We start from the raw sequence: 27331 nt of genomic DNA, 5'->3' as shown, positions 1-27331 counted from the left end.
AAACTTTTTCACTAGGAGGGTGGTGAAACACTGGAATGCGTTACCTAGGGAGGTGGTAGAATCTCCTTCCTTAGAAGTTTTTAAGGTCAGGCTTGATGGAGCCCTGGCTGGGATGATTTAGTTGGGGATTGGTCCTGCTTTGAGCGGGGGGTTGGACTGGATGACCTCCTGAGGTCCCTTCCAACCCTGATATTCTATGATTCTATGATATACCTCTTAAGGTGTACAATATGTTTTAAGTGGCATATTCTTTCAATATGCATTCAGTTTATGCATGAAATTTACAAGGCGGTCTCGGGAAAATGACAAAATCCCTCTCCATCTACAGTTCATTACTATTTTAGGTTTTTGGACCAGATTGGCAAAGTTACAGAAGTCTTTTCATGTGTCCTTGTCTTTTTGCCTAATTAGAATTTAATGGGCCAAATTCTGCTTTCTTTTACACCAGAAGCAAGCAGAGTTGTTCTGGATTTACAGTAACATTAACTAAAAGCTGGTTGGCCCTCCAGTTGTGGATAACTTCCATTTCTTAAGAAAATGGTGCAAGCTGTGTTTTTGGGGGGGTTGTTTGTTTGTTTAGTTTAACTGCAATGTGTACATACAATAGCTTTAAGTCATCCTTGCTTTCTGTAAGTTTTACTTCCAGTGAGCTGGTCTCTTGCAAGAATGCCTGTAACCTCCATTAGGGAAGGGTTTTCTTTATGGTTTTCAATCACATCTTTTTTCTTCCTCTCCCCTCCAAACATTCTGAATTTGGGATTAAATCTTGTTAAACTGAATAAACTACTGGGTTTAGATTGATTTTATAAATTGCTTTTTTGTGGCATTGTGTGCCAATACTGTGCTATCAGTGTGAGAAAAATGAAATGTCAGTTCTTAAATCAGCACAGGGCAGTAACTTAAGAGACCTAAACTTTTGTTCAAGCACAAATATTAAGGTTTTACCTGGAGACAAAAAAGAAAAGTAAATCCTGAAAAAGATGTGAAAGAAGTCCTCAGTCTGTGGCACCCTCTTTGTGAAAGTACAGTTTCCCACTTTCCTCCTATCAGAGTAGGATTATGTATCAGTTCCTTGGGAAATATCCTTGGACTGAGTAGAAAGTATACCTGTAGTTTGTGATCTTTTTAAAAACCTTAGCTTTTACTGTGTAACTGTAATGGTACACACGCTAAATCAAAGTAATACGGTATGTGCTCACAAGTTTTATTTATTAAAAATAAGTTTCTCCTTTTGAGAGGGATATTTTCCCTTTGAGCTTTGCATGGAATTTTTGTGGTCGTCAGTGGAAGTTCCACATGAGGAACAAGGGTAGAGTATGCTCCTTAATTTATAAGTTACTTACATGCTACACTATATACCTCATACCTGTGGCAAAACATACTTTTGGTGCTGCTCTATGTGCCTGCTACTGTACAGTCACAAAGCGGCTGTAACAGAGAACAGCAATGAAAGGGTTATGTTTTTGTCAAAGAGGTACTTGACACTCACTTTGACAACACAATGTGCAAGGCACTGTATTTTCAATTCCCCCCACTTTTTGAAATAATGAAGTAATTTCCCCATATCTTAAAACACTGCGGTATTGCCACACTAAAGGTTAAAAAAAAAAATCATGAGTCTTGCCCTCAAAACTCATGAGATTGATTTACGTTATAAGATTTTTAAAAATCGTAAGATTTAGGTTCTTTGTTTGCCTGCAGCTTTTTGAACCTTTAAAGTTCATCTTGTCAAGTTTTTCTCCATATCCATATGGGCTAGAAACTTACATTTAAAAAAAATAAATTGAGATCACATAACTCCAGGCGCTGGGCCAATATCGCAAAACTAATGATAGAATTGTGAGAGTTGGCAACTTTGACACTATGTAAGACTGGCAGATTGTCTTAATATCACATGGGAATGTTATTGACTGTGTCTGTTTTAAGAGCTGTGGTAATGCTATGTTGGTTCTGAGTGGAAGGGGTTCACTGACCTTTGATGTTTCATACCTACCATTCTACTTTTAGCCCATGATTGAACATTCCCTAGTGCAACATGAAAGTGCCCATGAGCAAATATGTAATCTTGAAACGTACCCTGCAAGTTACAATGTGCAGGCGGACTCCTGTGTCTATTTAGAGCCACACTGATATCAGTGTGGACTCAGAGGTCTTCCTGAACTGTTCCTCTCACGGGATCGGGTCCTTAAGCAGCAGCTTGCATCATGGAAATGACTGTAATGTTTGTAATTACCCCATAAATAGATCTGTGGAAATTTTGGGGCTACATATCTGATTAAACAGGTCAAATCCTATCTTGCACTAATGATCTCAGATGACCTCCCTTTCTCCAAACTAGAGCCTCACATCCAACATGACCGCTCGTAGTAGGTGTTAATATAATTTTTATGAACATAATAACCATGTAAGGGCACTTGCATTGTTGAAATCCAACAAAAGTGACCAATAACCTTTTAGTGATTTTTACTAGAAAGGTCAGATTTCAGACACTGGCTTTTTGGTTAGATTTCTTTAATCAACAGCCCAGAATTAATGATTTCACCAAATATCAAGATTCAAGCTGAAAGAGGGCATGGAAATCAGTTGTTCGTTTGTCACCTATTACTATTTTCTGTACTATATATGTTTAGATTTGAACCTATTTAACAGCTAGTTACGCAACACTTTCACTTTGCATAGCTTCCCTGGAGCAGTCTCCTGCAGCAGGCTTTTTTTTTTTTTTTTTTTTGCTAGCCATTGCATAGTTAAGTAAAGTGAAACTAAAATGTTTGCTGCCTGAGCTCTTAAACTTCACATGGGTTGTCACACTGTTTAATTGAAGGTATACTCTGACAGTTAGACCCCGACCCAGGACTCTGGGCTAGGACTTAGGCACTCCTCTCCTGTCCCAGTGACACCCAGAACTCCCCTCAGATGAAGCAGGCAGGTCTTCTTATCTTGCCTGATGGTTCTTGATTGGCTACTGTTGCCTAATCCTGGCCCTTCTAGCCGCCAGAGCATCAAGTCTTGTTGGTACCCGAGCCTGAGTGGCTTTTGTAGGTCAGAGGTGTCCAGGTGGCAATGCCTCCAGTGGAGGGCACAGAAGGCCTGGTACACCCCGTGACACACCAAAAGTTGTGTTACAGCTCATTGCTAACAACTTTCCACTCACATATCACACTCTAAAAGATTTCAATTTCAAAACTCAGTGGAAAATGGGATATGCAGTCACAGCATTGAAAGAATGCTGTTCATTCACTTTTTAATCTCTAAAATTTAAAAACAGCATTTATAGCTTGTGAAATCATTTGGTTTCAGTTCATATTCCTCCTTGTCTGATCTATTCAGTGGAGTCTCAGAAAAGGTTACAGGCAACAAGCTTCAATTATAAAAAGCATGTGGAAAGAAGTCCTGCAGGTGTTCTTTTCCATTGTCCAAAGAGACATACTTAATGGATCTATGTTCTTTGCTTATGATTTAGTTTTTCCAATTCTAATGATTGCAGGGCCCCCTTCCAAGATGTGGCAAAAATGATTGGAAACCAATTGAAATTATTACTTTATTCCTAGCAGCAAATGGTGCAAAGGAATTCAATAGATCAGTATCTTAACTGAATGCATGGCTTTCAGTCATTATGGTCACCATAATGGAAAGACTGATATGTGGACATAAAGAATCACGTTTTCAGCCAGCCTCAACCTGTACTCTAAAATTTACCTAGGTATATTTTGTGCATGTAATCCCCACATTGCAGTTCCATACAGGTATTTGGGCTTGCAAATTGGTATGTCAGCTGTCTACTTAACTGATATGTGGACACAAATACTCATTCGTATGGTGGGTTTGAGACAAGGCAGTATGCTGAGTCCACTTGTTTTCATGGTAGTTATGGGGTTAATTAGTAGGAGAACTGAGCCAGTGGAGACAGAGAAAACTACCCTATGCTGCTGATCTGACCCTTTTGGCTGAGAGCAAAGGTAAACTGAAGTAATGCAAGTAGGGAAGATGGAAGAAGAGTTGTTGATTGAAGTTTCAGGAGAGAATCTGAATCAAAAGAAAGAATGTTCACTTGAGAAGTACACGTAATGCAATTAGAGAAAGATCTGGAGAACAGAAAAGAACAACCCAGTGTGCATGGGTAGAAGTAAAAAAGGTGGCAGGAGTACTGTGAACCATCAATTAGTAACAAATTGAAAGGCAAAGTGTATGCTGCATGTGTTTGCCCCTGCTTCCTCTACGGTTTGGAAATGGGAGGTCTGATGGAAATAGAAGGAAAGACTACACAAGTAGAAAATAATAGAGTGCACATGGAGGAAATTAGGGGGAAGATGAACTTGGCAGTCAGTGATCAATAGGCTGGAGAGCCCATGTTTGTTGTGAGCTGGACATATGATAAGAATGGAAGAACAACAACCAGCAAAGAGAGCATGTGAGGAAGAGGATAGCAAGAAAGGATGTGGAAGAATGAGGAGATGATGGAAAGAATCAGGAAGAGAAGTTTGAAGAAAAAAGGGCTGGAACTCCAAGGCCTTGCCATGGACCGGAAGAAGTGGCGAAGAATTGTGGGCACCTCAAAACCTCAGGTAAGCAGGAAAAGGAGTCAAGAATTGAAGTGAAGTGGACGGTCAGGATTAATTTATGAGGCAAAATTAATTGACCACTGAAAGGGGAACATGATAAACAAATACACAAATTTGAGGGGTGTTAATACCAAAGATGAGAAGAATGACTAAGGCTAGGAGTAACTCAAAAGTGTTTACATTATCAGCAGAGAAAAATTTCAAATAGTAAAATCTAAGGTGAATAATCGGCAAAGGTCAAAGGTGCATCACATGAGACAGTTAAGATTATATTGGCTTGGAAGTAGATTGTGAGGATTAGCTTCCTCTGGTGTTGGGAGCAAATTTAAGAGGCTTCCTGCATCCACTTCTGATTTCTGTTTTTCAAATCCGTTGCCCCCAATAGTAATGGAAACATGTTCTCTATGGCCCTGTTCAACAGACCTGGTAATTTATCATTATCAATGTGAAATTATTGACTGTGTTAATTTGAGCACTATTGACAGCAATCAGACAAGACCTGATATTAGGAATTTAGGAGTCTGGTGGGGTTAAGAAGAGTATTTTAATGATCTAAAAATCTTAGACACATTTTTAAGTCAGCCTGCAATCATCTATGGTGTATAGTAAAATATAGGAGTGGATTGGCTTTTACATCTGCTGAAATTTTCATTCCTATGGTATAATGCATGCTTTAATCATGCCACAATTAGTAGTATTTTCTTGAGATTGCTTCAGATTACAATTTGGTGATTAATTCTGGACACATTTTGGCTCAGAGAAAGTTCCCAAATCATATTACTCCAATTTTGTCGAATGTCCTTTTACTCCCAGTTCAGTTTTGAAGTGATTTTAAGATTTATTATCAATGTGCAAAATTGAGTAAAGTCACTGGAGTATCTGAGTTAATCTTTGCTTTTGCTTTCTTTCTAGCATTTCAAGCTTGGTACCTAAAGACATGCATCTAAATCTATGTTTAATTCCCATTTTTCAGGGGGTGCCAAGCATGTAGAATTGCCACTGAAGTCAGCATGAGTTGTGAGGTTCAGCACATCTCAATATTTAGCTCCATAGGATGGACTAGATTTAGAACTAGATTTTCAAAATAATTTGAACTGATAAAGGAGAACAAAAGAGGGGAAACCGGGGTGGGGGGGGGAAGTCCACCAAAAGTTCAAAATGTAAGTCTTCAGTAAAATAAAATATATTCCAGGAATATAACCCAGTTACTAAATCTCCTCAACATATCGAGCTTGATTCTCTTCTCACTTAGGGTCTGATCTGAAACCCATCCATGTCAGTGGGCTGTGGATCAATCCCCTTATCTCACTAACCTCAGTGGTGTTCACTGATGTAAAACTAGTGCAAGTGTGAAGAGAATCAAGCTGGGCTGGAATGATTGAATGGTGGGCTGTGCAGAAGAGGGTTCTCCAAGAATGTCAATGAGAAACAAACAACAATGGATTCTTCAAAATAGTTACAAGGAAATGAGGTCCGTGACTGGAGTGTGGGAGGGATTTTAAATTCCCTCCTCTGATGCCATTTCCTGTGGCACTGGAATCAGGGTCAGATGGCAGAAGCTCTCTCTTACCCTCTCTGCTGAAGGCCAAGTAAGTCTTGAGGTGTACCAAGGAATTAAAAAGGGAATTTACCAGTGACAATTATTTTTTGTAATATCATGGGGAGATACTGGAAAAGACCAAGTGTAATAATACCAGTCTTCAAAAATCTTTTTCTAGAGGTCCTGGCAGTTACCATCTAAAATCAGTTCCCTGTAAAATAATGGAACGAATATGAAGAGAAAAAAAATCACTGAACCTCAAGGGTCAGATTATCTACATTAGATACAAGTAGATATTTATGTGCACCTAATTTATACATGCAGAGACTAGTAGTGCACACAGATGATATGCTTAAAGGACCTCATGGAGAGTTAGAAGCCTAGGCCCACATCCACAGAGATACTTAGGTGGCTAAATCCCAATTTTAGGCATTTCTACAATCCCCAAAACCCCCAATTGACTGTCACCTAACCCTGTAGACATTTAAACTCAGTGTCTGAATTTCCACTGGAAAAGTTCTCTATGCCCCTATGTTTCTGTTGGGTGCACACACGCTGCTGCCTCTCTCTACTGTCTGAACACCTATCCACTGCCTAAGTCCCAGTGCAGTCCACAAGCCAGGGGAAGATAAGTGTGCCTCTGCTTATCTCACCTGTGGGACCTGATCCGGTAGGCATACTCAGAGGCCGCCTCCCAGATTGAATCCCACTCAGAATCTGTGAGGAGGCGGCGCTCACTTTATAACTTTCAGGTCACTGGTTACAACACCCACTGAGGAGGATGTGGGTGACCCAGGTGCAATACCCCCTCTGCCTGAGGAGGGGGAAAGGATTTGAAAAGGGGTCTCCCACCTTTCAGGAGAGGTACTCTAACCAGTGAGCCATGAGATATTCTGAAGTGGGGCTCCCTCACTGTATCCTTTTGAAGCTGTTCCACTTTGGCTAACTAAAGAGTCATTGGAGCAGGGGGACTGGGTCCTGAGTCTCTTACCTCCCAGCTGGGTGCCCTCATCACCAGGCTACAGAGTCATTCTCACTCTGACCGGCCCAATGACTCTCTAGTTATCTACAGTGAAATGGCTTCAACAGGAGAGAGTGAGGGAGCCTCCCACATCAGAATTCTTTTCTCCCCCTCAGGTAGAGGCGGGATTGAGCCTGGAGCACCTGCATCCCAGGTGAGTGCTTTCACCACTGGGCTAGAAGTTAAGGCACCACCTCCTTCTTCTCAGGTTTTGTGTGGAGTGAGGCAAGCACCTAACTCAGGCGCCTACGCCTCCTGGTTCCAAAAGAGGGGTTCTCACTTGTGGATTGTTAGCAGAGATAGGTGCCTACATCCAGGCCACAGGTAGATACCCATCTCTGTGAGAGGGGTGGGGCTTCGAACCATAGGTGCTGACTCCATGGGTGCTCTGGGGCTGGAGCACCCACGGGGAAAAATTGGTGGGTGCTCTGCACCCACCGGCAGCTTCCCACCCCGCCCTCCCCAGCTCACCTCCACCTCCTCCCCTGAGCGTGCCTTCCCCACTTCTCCCCCTAGCTCCCAGCGCTTGCTGCTGCGAAACAGCTGTTTCACGGCAGCAAGCGCTGGGAGGAAGGAGGGAGGCGGGGGAACGCGGTGCGCTCGGGGAAGAGGTGGGGATTTGGGGAAGGAGTCCAATAGGGGCAGGGACTTTGGGGAAGAGGTTGGAATGGGGGCGGGGCAGGAGGGGCAGGAGGACGCGGGGCAGGGGTGGAGTCGGGGCGCAGCCGGGGGTCGAGCACCCACCAACTTGGTGCCCATGCTTCAAACACACTCCTCTCAGCAGCATCTCCAGTGACTAATTGAGGCAGCTCCCTGTCTAGCATGTTGGGCTTTTGTGGATCCCATTCTAAGGCACCTCTCTCTCTCACATATTGCATAGGGAATCTAGGCACTTAAAGCAGGCTGTGTGTGATTCCCAGGTGCCTAAAAGCTAAGAGTTGCAGTGCTGAGCATCACAACTCCTAAACCACTTTGTGGATCTAGGCCCTAGCTGCTAATCTGTACATGGAAAATAACAGATCAATGTGCTCGTCCAAATCAGTTTTTTGCATGCATAAGTTAGACTTATGGAAATATTTGCTTGTATGTAACTTTGAAAATCTGGCTTCTATAAGATAACAAAGCTATGAGCGATAAGCAGCAGAGGCTTTCAAAGGACAGAACTTGCCAAGCAAACTCGCTTTCTTTTTATAGAAATTTCATAGCGAAATAAACTGAAGGGGAAAATGGTAGCTGTAATATATTTCACATTTTAGCAAAAATCTATCATCCTTACCTTTATACAGGGCATGGCTCCTGTGCGTTTGAATTTGTAATTTTTATTATAGAAATTGAAAGTGGTCTGTTATTGAAGTGTGTACATATATACTTTGTTCTTCAAAAAGGCTCAAAATTGCAATTTACGTAAATATTCCCTGTGCAGGATATTGCTTTCTGATCCTTGTTCTAATCCTAACCCACTGAAGCATTTGAGCAACTGCAAGGAATGACTAGGGCTTTTTCCGCCCTAATTTAAACTCAAAATTAAATGAACCACAAAACCCTGAAAGACAAAAATATAAATAAAATCTGAGAGTGGATGGTTCAAGGGGCTGCTTAAAGGACATGAAGCATTTTACCTCTAGGTTACAGTATGAATGCAGTAGAGAATGATAATTACTATCTTGTCATGCTATTTAGTCACTTATGGGAAATGGGTTGTTTGTTTGCATTTTCAAGTGGACAGCAGCCCACATCACCAATGGCACCTACGTGGAGAATCCCCACAGAGAGTCCATGGACTGAATGAGTCTAGACTGCACTAGTCACTCACAGAGGTGGTCCCTCCAGTTCAGACTAGATACGTTGGGTGCGCAGTGTGAGGGGGAGGGCGTATATGGCAGCTGCCAATTCAGTAGCTGTTCTGGGGTCCTATCCTGGTCTGAAGGATTTCTGTCTCCCCAGCTGTCAATCCAATATTTTTCACTGTACTAAAATTAACTTTAAACACTTCACTACGGCATTCGTACGCTCATGGCTTGCAGAACATTGTTATTCTGCAATGGGCCGACTAGCCTCAATGTACATGTAAAGGTAGTAAATAGCAGTTTAGATGTGCAGATTATGTAAAGTGACAGGTTTCAGAGTAGCAGCCGTGTTAGTTTGTATTCGCAAAAAGAAAAGGAGTACTTGTGGCACCTTAGAGATTGACAAATTTATTTGAGCATAAGCTTTCGTGAGCTACAGCTCACTTCATCGGTTGCATTCAGTGTGAGCTGTAGCTCATGAAAGCTTATGCTCAAACAAATTTGTTAGTCTCTAAGGTGCCACAAGTACTCCTTTTCTTTTTGAGATTATGTAAAGTCAAAGTCTTTTTCTATAGGAATTGTGTCATCTCACTTTTTGAGACCTGTAATTAGAGCTGGGCAGGAAAAGGTTTCCTGTCGTGTGAGAATGAGATTTTTGAGACTTGTCCCAATTCTGCATCATAACAGACTTAAAATCTAAAAAAAAATAATTGGTTCAGGTCAATTTTAACTTACATTTCTAAACAGAGTCATTTCAACCCCAAAAATGGATTTTTTTTTTCATTTTTGAAAGATCAAAACAGGATTTTTCAACAAGTTCAAAACTTCTTTCTTTCAACATTTTTTGGAACAGGAAATTCATTGAAACTGACCCTTTCCCACCAACAGTTTCAGTTTCAACATGGCATTTTCTGATAAAAATAGAATCATAGAATAGAGTCAGAGAATATCAGGGTGGGAAGGGACTCAGGAGGTCATCTAGTCCAACACCCTGCTCAAAGCAGGACCAATCCCCAATTTTTGCCCCAGCTCCCTAAATGGCCCCCTCGAGGACTGAACTCACAACCCTGGGTATAGCAGGCCAATGCTCAAACCACTGATACATTTAATCAAAAAATTCTGATCAGCTCTGCTTCTAATTTATATTCTTTATTGGGGTAAGTTCAGAGCCTGGCTAGGTAGCTGAATGAGATGCAAGCCACGTACTTGGATAATGGGACTCCCCCACAGAAGCAAAAGCAACCCAATGGCTGAAGTAGTCTCTGTGAGTCTATAACTAGGCTCCTGCCTTGTGGGAGTTTGGGAGGATCCCAACCCAGTGGTGGAGCTGTCCCTGTCCCCTGTGTGGCTGCCATATCAGGAGCTCATACAGAGCAGGGCTCATCCCCATCAGCCCCGCCTGAACCCCTTGCATTCAGCATTGTCCCAGACTCCCAATTCCTTTCCCTGGGCAGCTGCAAAAGGGACATCTGAATCTGCCCCACTGTAATGGCCTGAAGTATAACCAGGAAATCGGTATTAAATCTTACTTGACATTACTAATAATAATGCTTTTTAACACACACACACACAAACAAACACACACCTCGTCATAAGTCTCAATTTGTTGAACCTATTGTAACTTCATTTTATTGCTGCCTTCCCCACTTCACCCCAAAATCAACAGACAAATAAAGTCCTAAAATTGTTGCCAATCGTATTAACTCCTTACAATCACTATGGGCCAGATTCTGACACCTTTACTCACATGGAATAGTGCCATCCTCCACAACTGAGTTAACTGAAATAAATAGGAGCACACATTGTTTCGGCCACTTATTCTCATCAGGTAGTAGCTTACTCTGCAAGTAGTCACATTAATTTAAATGGGACAATTCATGGTGTAAGTTACCATTCAACATGAGTAAGGGTAGCAGAATCTGGCTCTCTCTGTAATATTTCTTCCTGCCATAGACAGTGCTTGGCTTCTCCTGATGGAACACTCATCATTCAGTTCCTCCTTGATACAGACAGACATGCAATGAGTAATCCCTTGTTTTGATAAAAAGTCATTTCCAAAAATGAGCACAGAACCGGATTTTGCAATCAAAGACATAGAACAGTCGGATTCTTCTTGGCATGCTTGGGGCAGCCTTCTCTTTGGCAGTCTCCAGACTATCAATCAGTGGAGTGTATTTTCCCTTGCAGCAGTATATGTCTCTTGGCAAGGTAGTACAGGCAGTCGAACTGAGAATCATGCAATGATGCCTCTGGCTCTACCATGTGATTAAACTGCTGTGGGTTCTTTGGTCTTCCTTAATCCCTGGAAGGTATTTCCCTTTGAATGACCTTTGAGTCTGAAATAGTTATAAAGGTTTATGCTTTTGTGAATATGTTCCTTTGAAAATGCCCATGAGGTTCCTTGGCAAACTTTTGTATGGTACTTCAGAACTGTATGTTTTCCATGTAATATTTACATTTAGTCTTTAAATTGCCCCTATCCCTGTAACTCATTTACCAATATAGATTAAAATAACCACTTTTTTGTGTTAGTGACAGTTTTGGGGGCTTACTTTTGATAAGGGCTCAACAATGTGTATAAAATATATGACTGCTGAGGGTGTCACTGCATAAAATTGGCAACTGCATAGAGAGGGATTGTATTGTAGTGTGTGATTTCAGAAGGAAATGTGCTGCCTAAGGTGTCTGAGCACAGTTTTCTGTATCTTATTCTCTCCTGAGCCTCAGAAGGCTATATGTGTACCTTTCATTCTAATCTGCCCTTCCTGATGTGACAAAACCCACTTCTTAGCTACAGCTAGTGGAGTACAACACTAACAGTTTGTTCTCTGTATATGGGTGGAAATCCCGATGAGATCAGAAAGTCTACATCAAGATCTGCTGTGTAGAAATGAGAAAAGAATATTAGCCTTAATCTTTACACCTCCTCTTTTGTGTTCCCCAACATCACTCTCCTGTATGAAGCAGGCAATTAATATTTTTCAGAGGGAAATCATAGAATCATAGAATATCAGGGTTGGAAGGGACCTCAGGAGGTCATCTAGTCCAACCCCCTGCTCAAAGCAGGACCAATCCCCAACTAAATCATCCAGCCAGGGCTTTGTCAAGCCTAACCTTAAAAACTTCTAAGGAAGGAGATTCCACCACCTCCCTAGGTAACGCATTCCAGTGTTTCACCACCCTCCTAGTGAAAAAGTTTTTCCTAATATCCAACCTAAACCTCCCCCACTACAACGTGACACCATTACTCCTTGTTCTGTCATCTGCTACCACTGAGAACAGTCTAGAGCCATCCTCTTTGGAACCCCCTTTCAGGTAGTAGAAAGCAGCTATCAAATCCCCCCTCATTCTTCTCTTCCGTAGACTAAACATCCCCAGTTCCCTCAGCCTCTCCTCATAACTCATGTGTTCCAGTCCCCTAATCATTTTTGTTGCCCGCTGCTGGACTCTTTCCAATTTTTCCACATCCTTCTTGTAGTGTGGGGCCCAAAACTGGACACAGTACTCCAGATGAGGCCTCACCAGTGTCGAATAGAGGGGATCGATCACGTCCCTCTATCTGCTGGCAATGCCCCTACCTATACATCCCAAAATGCCACTGGCTTTCTTGGCAACAAGGGCACACTGTTGACTCATATCCAGCTTCTCGTCCACTGTAACCCCTAGGTCCTTTTCCGCAGAACTGCTGCTGAGCCATTCGGTCCCTAGTCTGTAGCGGTGCATGGGGTTCTTTCATCCTAAGTGCAGGACTCTGCACTTGTCCTTGTTGAACCTCATCAGATTTCTTTTGGACCAATCCTCCAATTTGTCTAGGTCCCTCTGTATCCTATCCCTAGCCTCCAGCGTATCTACCTCTCCTCCCAGTTTAGTGTCATCTGCAAACTTGCTGAGGGTGCAATCCACACCATCCTCCAGATCATTTATGAAGATATTGAACAAAACCGGCCCCAGGACCGACCCTTGGGGCACTCCACTTGATACCGGCTGCCAACTAGACATGGAGCCATTGATCACTACCCATTGAGCCCAACAATCTACCAGCTTTCTATCCACCTAATAGTCCATTCATCCAGCCCATACTTCAACTTGCTGGCAAGAATACTGTGGGAGACCGTGTCAAAAGCTTTGCTAAAGTCAAGGAACAATGCGTCCACTGCTTTCCCTTCATCCACAGAGCCAGTTATCTTGTCATAGAAGGCAATTAGATTAGTCAGGCATGACCTACCCTTGGTGAATCCATGCTGACTGTTCCTGATCACTTTCCTCTTGTGTAAGTGCTTCAGGATTGATTCTTTGAGGACCTGCTCCATGATTTTTCCGGGGACTGAGATGAGGCTGACTGGCCTGTAGTTCCCAGGATCCTCCTTCTTCCCTTTTTTAAAGATTGGCACTACATTAGCCTTTTTCCAGTCATCTGGGACTTCCCCCGTTCGCCACGAGTTTTCAAAGATAATGGCCAATGGCTCTGCAATCACAGCGGCCAATTCCTTTAGCACTCTCTGATGCAACTCGTCCGCCCCATGGACTTGTGCACGTCCAGCTTTTCTAAATAGTCCCTAACCACCTCTTTCTCCACAGAGAGCTGGCCATCTACTCCCCATGTTGTGATGCCCAGCGCAGCAGTCTGGGAGCTGTCCTTGTTAGTGAAGACAGAGGCAAAAAAAGCATTGAGCACATTAGCTTTTTCCACATCCTCTGTCACTAGGTTGCCTCCCTCATTCAGTAAGGGGCCCACACTTTCCTTGGCTTTCTTCTTGTTGCCAACATACCTGAAGAAACCCTTCTTGTTACTCTTGACATCTCTTGCTAGCTGCAGCTCCAGGTGCGATTTGGCCCTCCTGATTTCATTCCTACATGCCCGAGCAATATTTTTATACTCTTCCCTGGTCATATGTCCAACCTTCCACTTCTTGTAAGCTTCTTTTTTATGTTTAAGATCCGCTAGGATTTCACCGTTAAGCCAAGCTGGTCGCCTGCCATATTTACTATTCTTTCGACTCATCGGGATGGTTTGTCCCTGTAACCTCAACAGGGATTCCTTGAAATACAGCCAGCTCTCCTGGACTCCTTTCCCCTTCATGTTAGTCCCCCAGGGGATCCTACCCATCCGTTCCCTGAGGGAGTCGAAGTCTGCTTTCCTGAAGTCCAGGGTCCGTATCCTGCTGCTTACCTTTCTTCCCTGTGTCAGGATCCTGAACTCAACCAACTCATGGTCACTGCCTCCCAGATTCCCATCCACTTTTGCTTCCCCCACTAATTCTTCCCTGTTTGTGAGCAGCAGGTCAAGAAAAGCTCCCCCTCTAGTTGGCTCGTCTAGCACTTGCACGAGGAAATTGTCCCCTACGCTTTCCAAAAACTTCCTGGATTGTCTATGCACCGCTGTATTGCTCTCCCAGCAGATATCAGGAAAATTAAAGTCACCCATGAGAACCAGGGCATGCGATCTAGTAGCTTCTGCGAGTTGCCGGAAGAAAGCCTCATCCACCTCATCCCCCTGGTCCGGTGGTCTATAGCAGACTCCCACCACGACATCACTCTTGTTGCTCACACTTCTAAACTTAATCCAGAGACACTCAGGTTTTTCTGCAGTTTCGTACCGGAGCTCTGAGCAGTCATACTGGTCCCTTACATACAGTGCTACTCCCCCACCTTTTCTGCCCTGCCTGTCCTTCCTGAACAGTTTATAACCATCCATGACAGTACTCCAGTCATGTGAGTTATCCCACCAAGTCTCTGCACACCGCACCCCCTCCCCTACCCCACACTCCCTCCTTCACCCCAACCCTCTGCCCCGGCCCTGCATACAATTTCCCCACCCAGATGTGGCCCTTGGCCCAAAAAGTTTGCCCACCCCTGATCTATAATAACTTCACCACCTGGTTCTGTAATGTAAAAAATACTTGCTTTCAGTGTGAGTTTTTTCAAATTCACTGTTCTGTTAGAGTGCCATCAAGTGGCTAAGTATGCCTGTGTCATTCATTCCTAGAGAAATTAACATGCCACTTAACTCATAAAAACACAGCAGTGAACATTTTGTTTAAAACTCTAAAGAGAATACTGTTATTATAAGTTGCTGCTATTTTTTCTCTTTTCTGAATATTTTGCAGAGCACAGCAGATAATATCAATTGGCAATACTTCTGGCTGCATGAAACTTATGCTAGCTTCTCAAGCATGGCATTGCATGGGACATAGTGTTTTAATTAGTATTAATTTCTCAACCTGTTCTTTTCCATTCCTCCATACACTTCCCTGGGAAGATGCTACAGAAATTTGCATCAGCTGGCTGGTAGTCTGACCTATTAGTTAATGGATGCATAATATTTAAATATTTCCTAGTGTATGTGGCCATTATATTTAAGTCAGTTTTTTTTAAGTAAATGAAACAAAAAGTAAAGGCATGAAGCCATCATGGAAAACAACCTATGATATCTAACATACTTATTTTGATTTATTTCACTTTTAGGAAGGATGGCAATTGAATGCTAATAAAAGCTCTGTAGAGGTGTTAAGATTAATTCACTCCAGATATATTTATAATAAAATGCCCACAACAGATGGTGTTGAAGAACAGTTTAAAAAACTGGTAATTCTGAAGATAAGGCTACCTGGCTGTTTGAAGGGATGGTTTATATTAATGACATTTCAACATCTGTCTGTCATTGGAGATGTGAACTGACAATAAAAGACATAGAAGAAGGTGCTCTGAATATTTGAAGTCATGTCTGAACTTCATAAGCAATATCCATTATCAAGTGTGAAGGATGTGGATGGATTATGAAGCACAGAAATACTTTAATCTACTTACAGCTCTATAGCTGCACTGGTGCAGCTTGCGGCTGTAGCGCTTAGAGAAGGGCAGTAGCTATGTCGATGGGCATTGTCTACACCAGGGGCTAGGTCGGTATAACTACATCACTCAGGGGTATGGACTTTCCACACCCGAGTGTCGTAGTTATACCCAACATAAGTTTGTAATGTCGACCAGGGCTATGATATCACAATTCTTGCTTTAGTCTGTCCCTTTTTAACAGGCCTCATTGTATCAGAAGACAAGTGAAAACAAACAGTAAACAAATATACAAATGTTTGTGTTTAAAATGCCAAACTGGTTCTGAAGAGATTTTTTTAAATTTACAAGTAAGATTTGAATTTGGAGTGGGATGGGGTATTGGAGGGTGGACAGATAGGAAAGAAGTATTTTAAAAATTTTTAAAAACCCAAATAGTGCTTGTGATACAATTTCTGAAAGAGAAATACCACAAAAAACACTTCCACTTTATTAGGAGTGCTGCAGGAGTCTGTCCTGGGTCGGGTGCTGGTCAACATTTTCATTGACAGACAATGGACTGGAGTATATACTTAAACAATTTGCTGATGACACCAAAATTCAAAACACCTTTGATATATTCAAGAATGAAACAAGATGAAATTCCACAAAGACAAGTGTAAAGCATTACACTCAGGGAGGAAAAATCTAACGCACAACTACAAAATGGGGAATAATTGACTAGGCAATAATGCTGCTGAAAAGAATCTTGAGGTTACAGGGGCTCAGAAGTGGATTATGAGTCAGTAATGTGATGCAGTTGCAAAAAAGGCTAACATAACTCTGGGGTATGTTAACAGAAATATTGTATGTAAGATATGGGGTGGGTAATTGTCCCACGTTACTTGGTACAGGTGAGGCCTCAGCTGGAGAATGGTGTCCAGTTCTGGGCCCCAAATTTCAGGAAAGGAGTGGGCAAATTGGACAAAGTCCAGAGGACCGCAACAAAAATGATAAAAGGTTTAGAAAACCTGATCTATGAGGGATAGTTTAAAAAGACTGGTCATGTTTAGTCGTGAGAAAAGAAGACTGAGGGTGGACCTGATAACAGAAATGTCTAGGGCTGTTATAAAAATGGTGATCAATTTATTTTCCGTGTCCACTGAAGGTAGGACAAGAAGTAAAGGGCTTAATCTGCAGCAAGGGAGATTTAGGTTAGATATTAGGAAAATCTTTTAACTAGAAGGTAGTTAAGTTCTTGAATAGGCTTCCAAGGGAGACCGTGAAATCTCCATCACTGGAGGTTTTTAAGAACAGGTTGGACAAACACCCACCAGCACTGGTCTACTGGGTCTCTCGGAGTCTGTTTTTGAAGTTCTTTGGTTATAATATTGCGACTTTTAGGTCTGTAATAGAGTGACCAAGGAGATTGAAGTGTTTTCCGACTGGTTTTTGAATGTGATAATTCTTGACATCTGATTTGTGTCCATTTATTCTTTTACGTAGAGACTGTCCGGTTTGGCCAATGTACATGGCAGAGGGGCATTCAAAAACAGACTCCAACAAGAGACTGCTGAATTGGAATTAATTTGCAAACTGGACACCATTAAATTAGGCTTGAATAAAGACTGGGAGTGGATGTGTCATTACACAAAGTAAAACTATTTCCCCATGTTTATTTTTCCCCCCTACTGTTCCTCACACGTTCTTGTCAACTGCTGGAAGTGGCCCATCCTGATTATCACTACAAAAGGTTGTTTATTTGTTTTTCTCTCCTGCTGGTAATAGCTCACCTTAACTGATCACTCTCATTATAGTGTGTATGATAACACCCATTGTTTCATGTTCTCTGGGTGTGTATATATATCTTCCTACTGTATTTTCTACTGCATGCATCCAATGAAGTGAGTTTTAGCCCACAAAAGCTTATGCTCAAATAAAATTTGTTAGTCTCTAAGGTGCCACAAGTACTCCTGTTCTTTTTTTAGATAATTCAATGTGGTCATCACAGCAGGTCTGTTTTATGGATTAGGTAGATTCAAAAGTTTTTTTGCAAGGGTAGGGGGACCGGCTGTTCCAGGCATAGGGTGCAGCCTAAGAAGAATGGAAAGGAGATGAAAGAAGATAATTACTTAGTGGTTTGTGGTCTTTTCAGTTTATCCAAGTCATTCTGAAACCATGTTATAATCTTGCACCTGGTGGTTTTGCTATATCAATGGATCTAACTTTGAACTTTGTTTTTGCTCACCTGTACATTGATTTATCAGTCTTACATCATCTGACCCAGTCACACTACATTGCAAAATTCTTTCTGGAGGCTGTTTGCAACTCGTCAAGCTGGATGAGCTAGTCTTATCACCCAAAGTTCCTAATTAACTTCTTTGACAGTTGCCAAATGACAGCTTCACGAGTTAGTGCACTGCAGAGGTTGCAAAACAGTTTCACTTATAATAATCCCGTTTTCGTTCGTCAAACTTTCCAAACAACAAAATCTCCTTTATGGCTAAAATTTTCCATGCTTGGTCTCTGACCAAAGGCAGACTTTTGGGGGAAGCTTGAGAAAAATCCTTTTGGTTGTTTTTGTTGTATATAAAAAAAAAAGGTTTCAGAGTAACAGCCGTGTTAGTCTGTATTCGTAAAAAGAAAAAAGAAAAGGAGTACCTGTGGCACCTTAGAGACTAACCAGTTTATTTGAGCATGAGCTTTCGTGAGCTACAGCTCACTTCATCGGATGCATAGCATATTGTGGAAACTGCAGAAGACATTATATACACACAGAGACCATGAAACAAAACTTCCTCCCACCCCACTGTCCTGCTCGTAACAGCTTATCTAAAGTGATCATCAAGGAGGGCCATTTCCAGCACAAATCCAGGTTTTCTCACCCTCCCCCCCCCCCCCCCAACAGACACACATACAAACTCACTCTCCTGCTGGTAATAGCCCATCCCTCTTTGAAACCTCTCTTTATAATGCGCATGATAATCAAGGTGGGTCATTTCCAGCACTAATCCAGGTTTTCTCACCACCACCACCCCCCCCCACACACACACCCCCCCCTCCAAAAACCACACACACAAACTCACTCTCCTGCTGGCAACAGCTCATCTTACAATGTGCACAGCAATAATCCAAGTTTAACCAGAACGTCTTGGGGGGGGGTTTGTAGGAAAAAAAACAAGGGGAGATAGGCTACCTTGCATAATGACTTAGCCACTCCCAGTCTCTATTCAAGCCCAAATTAATAGTATCCAATTTGCAAATGAATTCCAATTCAGCAGTTTCTCGCTGGAGTCTGGATTTGAAGTTTTTTTGCTTTAAGATAGCGACCCTCATGTCTGTGATTGCGTGACCAGAGAGATTGAAGTGTTCTCCGACTGGTTTATGAATGTTTCAAAGAGGGATGGGCTATTACCAGCAGGAGAGTGAGTTTGTATGTGTGTCTGTTGGGGGGGGGGAAGGGTGAGAAAACCTGGATTTGTGCTGGAAATGGCCCTCCTTGATGATCACTTTAGATAAGCTGTTACGAGCAGGACAGTGGGGTGGGAGGAAGTTTTGTTTCATGGTCTCTGTGTGTATATAATGTCTTCTGCAGTTTCCACAATATGCTATGCATCCGATGAAGTGAGCTGTAGCTCACGAAAACTCATGCTCAAATAAACTGGTTAGTCTCTAAGGTGCCACAAGTACTCCTTTTCTTTTTTCTTTTTATAAAAAAAAAGTATACTATTCCCACGCTATAAACAAAAGTCAGATCGTTAGACGAGCAGAAGGCTCGAACAGGGAACCTCGTCGATCTCTTTCAGGAGGGCTTCTATAAACAGAGTCTGAAAAGAGTTAGTTTATAATTAGGAAAGTTATGAATACTTGAAAGTTGTATCTTGTGCATATATGTAGAAAATGGATTAAGTCTGTGGATTTACACTTCTGCAGAGATGCACTCGGTGTATGTGCAGTTTTTGAGAAGTTCATCCTTTTCACGTTACTAGTGACTGACTGGAGCTTCTGAACACTAACTCTGTTCTGAGACCATTAACAAACTGTCTGGATGGTGGGAATGACTAACTTTTCAGGCTCCAAAGCTTGAGCCAATGCATTTATTCAAGAGACATGTTATAAGGAGCTCTGCAGTAATTTTCCATTAAGCAACAACAGAAAGTGTGCAGACCAATCAGTTGGCTCCTCCAACCACACACCGACTGTGTCTTGTGCCCTGTTTCTGCCTCTGTTCAGCTTATCTTTTCCTCTTGCCACTCCAGTAGTTGTCTCCAGTCCAGACTGTTTTGTACTTGCCAGCAGCCTCCAAATCTGTAAAAAGTATAACTATGGTGCACGGGGCTGAATCCACAATGCTGTGAAAATTGGGGATTGCGTGTGCATCGCGTTTGCAAACATATGGTTTAGAGATGCAAGCAAAAGTGCACATGCTTATGAAAAAAAAAAAAATCTAGCTCATTCTGTTAAAAAGTGCCTGATACCTTTCAGGAAATTCTGCTTTTATTGAGCCTACTATGATCCTCACTGGCAGAATTGATTTTGCCACCCTCTTATATCAATAACTCTGCCACCAACAATTAAGTCTTGTGCAACTACCAAATCTTATCTTTTCCTTTAGCAAACCATAGGTCAAGAAGTTTGCCTTTCTAAAGTCAGTGTTTCCAGTTTTAAAGGTATTCTTGTTGATCTCATGCTGAATTGTTTTGTTAGGATGTTCTGAATAAATGTTGTTTACATTGCTATAGACAGTAATGCTTGATAACTTTATAATCACTGTTTTTTTCTATTCCCCTTCTGCCCATATTTCATCCATTTCAGGGATGATCAAAGTGCATCCTAATCTGGCAACATGCTATAAACAAAGTCGTACAGTAATTCCTCATCTCTATTACGCATGTGTGACCTCTGCTTGGATCAAGATGGAACATCACAGTCTGGGACCCATATTCACCATAGGCTGCACCTTCATATAAAAGATGAGGGTGGCTGCAGATTGCTCCATTTCAGTCCCATAGGCTCCCAGCAAATCTCCACTACAGCCCCCAATTTCACTTATGTTCCTTTATTGGATAGATACCTTCTCACTGAAGAGACCTCTGACTTCTACAGAATTCTTTGGTATCAGAATCCTCTCTTAATCCCAAACCTCTCCCTCATAAGCACATTTCTGTCAAGTCACCTGAATTATGCAATGCCTAGCATACAGCACATTAAAGTAAATCATTCATCCCTTGCTTCTTCCTTTTAGTTCCTCTCTCAAATCCATATATCCTTTTATGTTTAAACTTTGGTTCCACCTCCTTAAGCCCTAGGGTTGGCAGGTCTTTTTTTCCCACATGGTCTTGTCCCCCCTGAACCAGGATCCAGCTTTTCATTGGGGCCTTCAGTTTTACTACAAAAGAAAACAGTCTGCCTTTCCCTGACCTGGATTCTAAGAGTCTCACTCCTTGCCCATGCTTTTCTTCACTACTTACTGTCTTCGTGAAGAAGAAATCTCCCTTTGGCCACACCAAAAGATTGCAAGGCCCATTTTTATGTACCTTGCAGCTGGATGTTTCTAAAATGCTTGCTCTAGGTTACCATTTTAAGAGTCACAAACGCCACTCAGACTAAAGCTGTTCACCTACTAGCATGCAGTACTTTAATTAGAGAACTGGCTCTGCATCTCATCTCAGTTTAAAACATTCAGTAAGCTTCCACTTCAAACCCAAGTGGAACACTGCTTCCTCCACCCTAAGGATTGCATCTGCAGTTTGTTCCGCTGTTTTCTGGCTATTTAATCTAGGCTCAGGTAACCTCGGGCATAATGCCAGACTCTACAATTTTAATAGCCCTCCTACCAGAACCTTGTAGTGGATTACTCTGCTTATGTATCCATATACATTAAACAATGATGCCCAATATGACATAGTATATTACAGCTCGTAGAATATGGAGTAGATTTCATTTCATCACATCATGATGTAGGTTGAAACCATAAAGTTGTCTGCCCATCTCTTATCTCATTATTAACAATTATAATAATCCTTTTTGGTGTGTTCACTGTTCTGGCATATATATAGGGCCATCGAGCGATTAAAAAAATTAATTGCATGATTAATCCTGCTGTTAAACAATAATGGAATACCAGTTATATAAATATTATTGGATGTTTTCCACATTTTGAAATATATTGATTTCAATTACAACACAGAATACAAAGTGTACAGTGCTCACTTTATATTTATTTTTATTATAAATATTTGCACTGTAAAAAAAAAATAGTATTTTTCAATTCACCTAATACAAGTACTGTAGTGCACTCTCTTTATTATGAAAGTTGAACTTACAAATGTAGAATTATGTATAAAAAATAACTGCATTCAAAAATAAAACAATGTAAAACTTTAGAGCAGAGGTGGGCAAACTACGGTCCATGGGCCACATCCGGCCCGTGGAACCGTCCTGCCCGGCCCCTGAGCTCCTGGCCAGGGAGGCTAGCCCCCAGCCCCTCCCCTGCTGCCCCCCTCCCCTGCAGCGTTAGCTCGCACCCTTCCACCTCCCAGGCTTTCCAATAAGGAAGTCCTGCCACTCTGAGCGGCATGGTAAGGGGGCGGGGAGGGATTAGCTAAGGGGCAGGAGGTCCTGGGGACAGGGAGCAGGGGGCGGTTGGATGGGGAGCAGGAGGCGGTTTGATAGGCGTAGGAGTCCCAGGAGACCTGTCAGGGGCCGGGGGCAGTTGGATAGGCGTAGGAGTCCCGGGGGGCCTGTCAGGGGACGGGGGTGTGGATAGGGGTTGGGGCAGTTAGTCAGGGGACAGGGAGCGGGGGAGGGTTGGATGAGGGGGTGGTCAGGGAACAAGGAGCGGGGGGGGGGGTGTGTGAAGGAGGCGGGAAGTGGGAGGGAAGGGGAGGGCACAGCCTTCCCTACCCAGCCCTCCATATAACCCAAATGTGGCCCTCGGGCCAAAAAGTTTGCCCACCCCTGCTTTAGAGCTTACAAGTCCACTCAGTCCTACTTCTGGTTCAGCCAATCACTCAGACAAACAAGTGGTTTACAATGTCACCTGAAAGTGAGGACAGGCAGTCGCATGGCACTTTTGTAGCTGGCATTGCAAGATATTTACATGCCAGATACGCAAAGATTCATATGTCCCCTCACGCGTCAACCACCATTCCAGAGGACATGTGTCCGTGCTGATGATGGGTTCTGCTCGATAACAATCCAAAGCAGTGCGGACCGACGCATGTTCATTTTCATTATCTGAGTCAGATGCCACCAGCAGAAGGTTGATTTTCTTTCGGGTTCTGTAGTTTCCGCATCGGAGTGTTGCTCTTTTAAGACTTCTGGAAGCATGCTCCACACCTCATCCCTCTCAGATTTTGGAAGGCACTTCAGATTCTTACACCTTGGGTCTAATGGTGTAGCTATCTTTAGAAATCTCACATTGATACCTTCTTTGCATTTTCTCAAATCTGCAGTGAAAGTATTCTTAAAATGAACTACATGTGCTGGGTCATCATCTGAGACTGCTATAACATGAAATATATGACAGAATGCAGGTAAAACAGAGCAGGGGACATCTGAGGGGAGAATTGTGAGTTCACTCACAAATTTAATTAATGCATTTTTTTTTAACAAGCCGTTATCAGCATGGAAGCATGTCCTCTGGAATGATGGTTGAAGCATGAAGGGACATATGAATCTTTAGCGCCTTTAGTCTTCCCAACTAATAAGGTCAGAATTATTGTTATTCTTTGTTTTATGGTAGTAGCAGCTAGGAACCCCAGTCAAGAATCAAAGCCCCATAGAGCTAGGTGATGCCCAGACAAACAACAAAGATGACAGTCCCTGCTCCACAGAGTTTATGGTCCAGATGTCAGCAATAATTTGTAGACATTGTGGCAGAGGTAGGTTTGAAGGAGGATAAGGTGGTGATTGATGGATTGTTTTCCTCCATGCATAGGGAACAGCATGAAAGAAAGCACTGGAGCTCTCTCTTCTCTTTTAAGTAAGGTGACTCCAGGAGATGCCATGAGAGGAAACACTTACTTATGATGCATATATTAGAGGAAAGTAATGATAGCATTTATTAATACTATTCACCAAGCTGAAATCATACAACAGAGGAGAAACAGGAAATGAAAACAGACTATATAGAAACAACTTTATTAAAATTTCCTAACAACCTATTATTCATTCTTTTGGAAAGCTTTGCAATAACAACACATATATCACTTTTGAATGTTCAAAGTACTGTAGAAACATTAAGAAAGATAAGCCAAATAAAAATGGTTAATGTCCATTCTTAGACTCCCTAGCCTGACTTCCATCTTGGGACCTAACATACCTGTTTATCAGAGGTGACAGAACTAGGAGCAACTAATGGACCTCTTTGTTCTCAGCTATTTATCTCCTTAGGTTTGATCCCTTTCTCCGTCATTCACTGGAGGAGGGAGATGAAGATCAGCTCTCAGCAGACCATCCCACAGATTCATTTAAACGTACCATCCTTTTTGCATAATCTGACAACCAGCTAGTATGGCGGGGGAGAAGAGGACAGGACAGTAAATACTGGGGAACTAGCATAATAGTCTGCCCTTTGCTGATGTCCCAAATTATAAAGGACCCCGATTGGGCCTTCGTCTATCCCAAGTCTCTTTAAAGGGAGTTTTAGCCTTGTTGTTGCACCCTACATAATACTCACTTCCTCCAAGTCACGCAAGGCTCATTAGACTCATAGACTTTAAGGTCAGGAGGGACCATCGTGATCATCTAGTGTGACCTCCTGCACATTGCAGGCCACAGAACATCTCCCACCCACTCCTGTAATAGACCCTTAACCTCTGGCTGAGTTACTGACATCCTCAAATCATGAGTTAAAGACTTCAAGTTACAGAGAATCTACCATTTACACTAGTATAAACCTGCCAGTGATCCATGCCACACACTGCAGAGGAAGGCAAAAAAACCCCAAGGTCTCTGCCAATCTGACCGGGGGGGAAATTCCTTCCTGACTCCAAATATGGTGATCAGTTACACCATAAGCATGTGGGTAAGGCTCACCAGCCAGACACCTGGGAAAGAATTCTCTGTAGAAACTCAGAGCTCTCCCCATCTAGTGTCCCATCACTGGCCATTGGACATATCTGCTGCTAGCAGTCACAGATCAGCTACATGCTATTGTAGGCAGTCCCATCATATCATCCCCTCCATAAACTTATCAAGCTGAGTCTTGAAGCCAGCTAGTTTTTTTTGCTCCCACTGCTCCCCTTGGAAGGCTGTTCCAGAACTTCGTTCCTGATCTTCATCTAATTTCAAGCCCAAACTTATTGATGGTCGGTCTATATCCATTTGTCCATGGGTCCACTTTGGCACTTAACTTAAATAACTCCCCTCCCTCCCTGGTATTTATCCCTCTGATGTATTCATAGAGAGCAATCATATCTTCCTTCAGTCTTCTTTTGGTTAGGCCAAACAAGCCAAGCTCTTTGAGTCTCCTCTCATAAAGTAGGTTTTCCATTCCTTGGGTTATCCTAGTAGCCCTTCTCTGCACCTGTTCCAGTTTGAATTAATCTTTCTTAAACATGGGAGACCAGAACTGTACACAGTACTCCAGATGAGGTCTCCCCAGTGCCTTGTATAATGGCACTAACACTTTCCTGTTTCTACTGGAAATATCTCACCTTATGCATCCTAGTACTGCATTAGCCTTTTTCATAGCCGCATCACATTGGTGCCTCAGTCATCCTGTGAACAACCAATACATCCAGGTCTTTCTCCTCCTCTGTTACTTCCAACTGATACGCCCCCAGGTTATAGCAAAAATTCTTGTTGTTAGTCCCTAAATGCAAGACTTTGTATTATTAAATTTTAGTTTTCAAGGTCATCCAGATCTTGTATGATATTCCAGTCCTCCTCCATATTGGCAATACCTCCCAACTTCATGTTATCTGCAAACTTTATTAGCACACTCCTACTTTTTGTGCCAACGTCAGCAATACAAATGTTAAATAAGATTGGTCACAAGACCGATTCCTAAGGAACTCCACTAGTAATCTCCTTCCAGCCTGACAGTTCACCTTTCAGTGTGAGCCATTGTACTTAAACCACTTCCTTATCCATCTTTCAATTCTCATATTAATCCCCATCATCTCCAATTTAACTAATAAATTCATATGTGGAACTGTATCAAATACCTTACTGAAATCCTGGTTGATTAAATCTACAGCATTTCCTTTGTCTAAAAAAATCAGTTATCTTTTTCAAAGAAAAAGATCAGGTTGGTCTGACACAATCTATCTTTTGGTCATTGGTGGCTGTATTATTTCCACTCAGGTGGTGAAATCATTTTCCTAGCATTTAATTTTAAAGAAAAGGTATCATTCACAGACTCAATGAATTGCAAATCTATTTAGCTATTTAGCTCTAATAGGGGGGGAAAAAACAGCAAAGAGAAATTAGCCAAGAAGTATCAGACGTTAGATTTTCCAAAGTCAAGGGGTTTGTTGGGGTCTTGCATGCAGACAGTGATTTCATAAATGTGTATCTGTCTATGATAAAGACTGTTAATTAACACTTTCTGAACAGCAGCACAATGGCTATGCATTACTGAGAAAAACAGCCTTATTATACTACTGAACAGTATAGAGTTTTTCTTCCCCCAAAACCACCAGCCTCCAATAACTGAACTGTTATAAGACCTGTTAGAGAGAGATAACACGAATTTACGGGCTTGCAGTAGGAATTACGTTCAAGGCATTGAGTTCTACATAAGTTTTTCCTATCAGATGCCAATCAGACAACCTCCCACTCACTTGCAGAAAAGGATAGACAACGTGAAAATGACTCATTTGGTGGGATGAAGATGGAAATGAGTTAGTGACTCAGTTGTGGAGTCTGATAGGCAATTAGGGCTAGTTCCACCAAGGGATTTAAGTACATAACTGCCACTTTAGGTACCTAAATTTCGTAGGGATCTAAGTGTCTGCCAGTTAGCATGTTAAAAGCCACCAAAGTCCTGACACCTAACTCATGCCTAAGCCCCCATGGGATTCTCAAACTAGACATTCCCATCAATCTTGCCTCTGAGGCTCGGTCCAATAGGCATACTCAGACACCACCTTAGAGCACCCTACTGGATTGGCCCCTGAATAAGTCACCACGTAATATTATCTCCTCGCAACCTCCCAGATGCCAGACATTGTTAGCACACTTTGCATTTTACAATTTGCCCTTTGAACACTGTTCCTTTCTAATGACTGGTTGTTTGCTGCACCCTCCCTCTCTCTCATTTCCTCCACGTTATTCTCACTGCCCTCCGTGTTCTCACTGCCCTCCGTGTTCCTCTGCAACTATCCCTGCTGCCTCTTCTCTTCCTTCCCCTGCCCTCAGTATCCCTCTTTCCTCTCCTTTTCCCTACATCCTTGCTCCTCTCAGCTCATCCTCTCTGCCAGTTCCCTGTCCTTCACCCTTGCTCCCGTAAGACTTATGAAGGCTCCATCAATAGCAATTTTTAAGTCAAGATGGAATATTTTTCTAAAAGATGTGCTCTAAAGTTCTATAGCCGGTGTTATAAAGGAACTTGGATTAGATTGGGGTGGGCAAACTTTTGGCCCGAGGGCCACAACTGGGTACAGAAATTGTATGGTGGGCCATGAATATTCATGAAATTGGGGGT

The 27331-nt window shown here is 42.3% G+C and overlaps 1 protein-coding gene across 5 annotated transcripts in view; it reads left to right on the top strand.

The window, feature by feature from the left end:
• Positions 1-27331, top strand: part of NWD2 (NACHT and WD repeat domain containing 2) — a 143655-nt gene that overhangs the window by 89520 nt on the left and 26804 nt on the right. The gene's annotated exons all lie outside the window — the stretch shown is intronic.

Source organism: Natator depressus, chromosome 4 (genome assembly GCF_965152275.1).
Source record: "Natator depressus isolate rNatDep1 chromosome 4, rNatDep2.hap1, whole genome shotgun sequence".
Classification (NCBI taxonomy): domain Eukaryota; kingdom Metazoa; phylum Chordata; order Testudines; family Cheloniidae; genus Natator; species Natator depressus.
This window is presented reverse-complemented; position numbering and strand designations above follow the sequence as displayed.